This window comes from Nicrophorus vespilloides, unplaced genomic scaffold, assembly GCF_001412225.1.
Source record: "Nicrophorus vespilloides isolate i.1.1-1 unplaced genomic scaffold, Nicve_v1.0, whole genome shotgun sequence".
Lineage (NCBI taxonomy): Eukaryota > Metazoa > Arthropoda > Insecta > Coleoptera > Silphidae > Nicrophorus > Nicrophorus vespilloides.
This window is the reverse complement of record NW_017096101.1, coordinates 17,401-22,373: the sequence shown is the minus strand read 5'-3', so window position 1 is coordinate 22,373 and position 4,973 is coordinate 17,401.

Below are 4,973 nucleotides of genomic sequence, written 5' to 3'. Positions count from 1 at the left end.
GGGATAGTTTTAGCTTCAATGAGATCATTCAATATCTGATTTATCTTTCGTACTTTTCAAGAAATTTGTAAAATTTTGTAACATTTGTTTCATCAAAGCTATTTCTGTATAATCACTTGATTATCTACAGTTTATAGTTTAAAAGAAAACTCATTTAAAAGTTAATTTTCTAAATAAATTAGATGATCAAAAAAAGTTAGAAAGAAGTATGATCGTTTCATCCATTTAGAGTACTTTTCTATCGCATGTCAAAAGCACCATCTGGATTCCATTTCGTTTAGTATTCCTTTATTTTTAATTGGTCAGGATTAATTCGATCAGAGGGGGCTGCACGTCTGCCTTTGAACTCCAGTTTCCAACCATTTTAAAAGCGTTCTTCCCCAAAAACTGTGGCCAAATCGAAACTTTCCCTCCACCTCATAAAAACCAGGAAAACTTCCACTCCTCGTCGAAATGGATATCCCATGCGTTCAGATAATTACCCAGAGAGAGAAAAAAAAAACTATGAGTAATACATTTTCAACCACCCTCCTAAAATTATAGTCCTTTGATGATTGCACCCTGAAAAGAACAACCCCTAAAACCCTCGTTAAACCATAAAATAAAAACTAAACGTAACATCTCAGTTAATTAAAAAAGATAAATTAAATTAAACAATTTGTGAAATCATAAAGTTTAAAAATACAAAAACATTTCAGTTAATTAAATGAATAAAACAGCTGCAATTTATATAATTAGCAAATATTGTTCATGTTTTCGTTCTCTTTTTTTTTGTTGAACAAACGTGAAGTTTTAAAATCGAAATGAAAATCACGTGCGAAAACGCGTGATTGCATCGATCACAAAAAAAACTATATGTTTTTTTTTTTTGGATTGAAGCACAAACGATAACACGGTTGACAAAGTAAAAATTACAAAGCTCGCGTTTTATTTTTTTTTCAGCAATTTTCGGGCACTTTACAGGCATATTTCGCCGTTAATTAATGGAGGAAATTCTAGTGTAAACACACACATCAAAATCACAAAAAATCGGACTTTTCATGTGCAAATTATTTTCAAAGAAATTACTTTGCTTCCTAATAAATACTGTTATAGAATCATTGTTCATTTAGATTTATTTGTTTGTATTTATTTTTATTGTGGACGTAACGTGAAATTGTTCAACAATGAACGTCGATTTGAACAATGTTTATCGTTTTGCGTTTGTTTTATTATTTCATTGGTTGTAACGAACCATTAACAACAACAAAAAAAAATGTATATAAACGATTGTTGTAAATTTTATAAAACGAGATCGTTTTATAAAATCCAATAAACTTTTGAGATAATGGAAATTCAATAATTTAATTTTTTGTTAGTTTCAGTTTTTTAATTATAATGTTTGATGATTTATTTACTTTTCATTACAATAACTTAGATTTTCTACTAATTTGATGTTAAATTTCTTGATTTTTATGAATGATAGAAATAATATTAATTAAACTAAGAACTATAAATAATCAAGTTAGATTATAATTATAACTTTGGATATTTTGGTAATTATGTAATTTTTCATCAAAATTTAAGCATTCTCAAGTAATTGTGTTTACATTTCTTTAAATTACTCTATAACTACGAATGATCAATAAAATATTGAATATGTTAATAAAAGCTAAAACTATATAGAATAAAGTGATTTTATTAATGATTTTCATGCAATTCGCAATAAAAATTATTACAACGAAATGTAAAGAAATAAAAGTGTCTTTGCAATTATTTGAATTTCTCGACTTCTACATTAAATTGAATATGTACAATAAAGTTATTATCACAAGGAATAAAATGTGAATTCTAATAACTAATGGTTTTCAATTAATACACTGGAAACGTGGACAGTGTGAAATGTTTACTAGTCTTTACAATTACGTAAATTCCTCTTTAATTAATGAATACTAGGTGAAATATTGAATATGCTTATTAAAGCTAAAACTCTAAGGAATAGTTCTGCTCTAAATATTTGATTTGGGTCTTAACCAAATCCACGTAATTTGCTGTCAAACTTCATAATTTCTTATTTGAATTTTCATAAAGAAAAGATGATTTTACAATTACATAATTTTTTCATTAATTATGAATACTAGGTGAAATATTGAATATTCTTCTTGATGTTAAGACTGTAAAGAATTGTTTTGTTCTAAATATTTGATTTGGGTCTTAACCAATTACACGTAAATTACTATCAAAATTGATAATTTGTTATTTGAATTTTCATAAAAAAAAGATTACTTTACAATTACATAATTTTTTCATTAATTATGAATACTAGGTGAAATATTGAATATGATTATTAAAGTCAAGACTCTAAGGAACAGTTTTGTTCTAAATATTTGATTTTGGTCTTAACGAATTCCACGTAATTTGCTTTTAAAAATTGATAATTTGTTATTTGAATTTTCATGAAAAAAAGATGACTTTACAATTACATATTTTTTTTCAGTAAGTATGAATACTAGATGAAATATTGAATATGCTTCTTAAAGCTAAAACTCTAAGGAATAGTTTTGTTCTAAATATTTGATTTGGGTTTTAACCAAATGCACGTAATTTAATATCAACATTGATAATTTGTTATTTGAATTTTCATCAAAAAAAGATAGATAATTTTTTCATTAATTATGAATACTAGGTGAAATATTGATTATGCCACTTGAAACTAAGACTGTAAAGAATAGTTTTGTTCTAATTCTTTGATTTTGGTCTTAACCAATTTTACGTAATTTGCTATCAAAACTGATAATTTGTTATTTGAATTTTCATGAAAAAAGATGACTTTACAATTACATAATTATTTCATTAATTATGAATACTAGGTGAAATATTGAATATGCTTATTAAAACTAAGACTGTAAGGAATAGTTTTATTCTAAATATTTGATTTGGGTCTTAACCAATTTCATGTAATTTGCTATTAAAATTGATAATTTGAGAATTTTCATAAAAAAAGATGACTTTACAATTAAATATATTTCTAATGTATTATGAATACTACGTTAAAGGTTGATTATATTTATTGAAGCTAAAAATATAGAGTATAATATGACTATATGTATTTGATTCAGATGTTAGTTAATTGTGTGTAATTAATTATGAAATTTAACAAAATCATGAAAAAAGTTTTTTTGTCAGATAGAATGTAAAGGATATATTTCGAATAGTTTAAGTTGCAGATGTTGAATTGGTGACACAGTGCAAGTTTCAAGTAATAACGAGCCGTAGACAAACAAAAACTGGCAAAGCACTCGTCGTCGGAACTGTTTCCATCCAAAATGTGTTGAGTGAATTTACGTCCGTTTCCGTCTGCATTTCTGGCATTCCTCTCGACTCGACCCGACGAGAATTACTTTGGGAAATGAGTTCCGCTTTTCGCAGAGAACTGGACTGTTTATCACGCGTAATTAAAACGCAATCTACAGATACACACACACACTCGCTTTTACAATTAGCCGAAGTACCATACAGCAAATGGGTGGTAATTGGAAGATGGAAAGAGAAACAAAAATATGGGGTCGCTGCAATCCCTCATCCAAAAACCCCAACTCTCTCTTCTGCACTCTCAGGCATTCCGAGTTGCAAGGAGTTTCGGATTAATGGCTCTCTTCCCTTTCATCTTAATCACTATTTATTGCCAGACGTTCGCAGAGGATTAAATATTAAATTTCGCGCGTCTCCGGAAACGGAAAAACAATTACCTGTGAGGTTCCTTGGGATTGCGGACACGTTTTGTACACACTTTCTACGGTTTCCTCCTTCAACTCATCTCATCTCTCCTCGCACAAACATCGATCTTTTCTACCATCAACGTATTCCGTCCGCGTTTACAGCTCGACCTATTGCTTAGGGAAATACATATTATTTACCGTTAGGATTAAGGGTTTCTTTTCTTTTTTTTTTCTTTTCTTTTTCTCTTTCGAAGGGACATTAAAGGCGTTACGTCGAGGGCATCTAATTTAATCTCGAGCGTTCGCGCGAATCCCGCCCCGTGAAAACTTATCCAGTTATCCACTTGTTCTATAAATTTGCGCTCGTAACGTGACAGTTTTACATAGGACCTGCTTTATATTCCATGGAACTTCATAAAACCGCGCACACGCCCATCCATGGGCATACATATACGTGTGTGTGACTGTGTGTACACGTTGAGGCCAAAGTCGGAGCTATTTTGCTAAATGTCTATCTGATTGTGGAATTCGCGATTTTCGAAAGGGCACGAATTTACGAGCGACGTTCCACCATTCAAATGCAAATAATCAGTTATAAACGGTCCGCTTTTTCCTTCTATCGGGGTCAACTCCTGCCTCCTCCTCCGAAGAGAATCAATGCAGCCTTCGGGGGTAAAAAGGATTCCGAACACCGTATCCTTCAGATGACGATAAGGACATCTCATTCCTTCCTTCCTTCTTTCTTCCTTTCCTCATTCCACCAGTGCATTTCTCTCTCCTCTATCCTCTTCGTACGAGAAGCCATCTCGTCGTGTTTCATGAGCCATGCAATGACTTCCACTTCTTCCCGTATATCGCCTCCAAAAATACGAAAGGAAGATAAATAAATACATAATATCCTGAATGGGATCGAGAGAAACTGATTCCCTCCTTGCACGTGTCCCCCAATTCGGAATCAACTCGTAAACGTTCGACCGCAAGCAAGTTTAGGAAAACTCGCTCGCCCCTATCCTTATGTATCAATTAGTCTCTTCTCAGCCACGTCAAGTCGACTATCCATCACTTTGGATAAAAGCTTTTTTTCACAATTCACTTATTATCTGTCACAGAAGTGTCGTTTTCTGTTACGAAACTGTCCTTTTCATACAATTGAATTTTACATTTAAAATACGCTTCATATTCAAATAAATTAAACTTAATTCTTCAATTACTGAAATTTTTGAAAATTCTCTAGTTTCATCGAAATTCATAACTTATTTTCAACAAAAAAAGTAT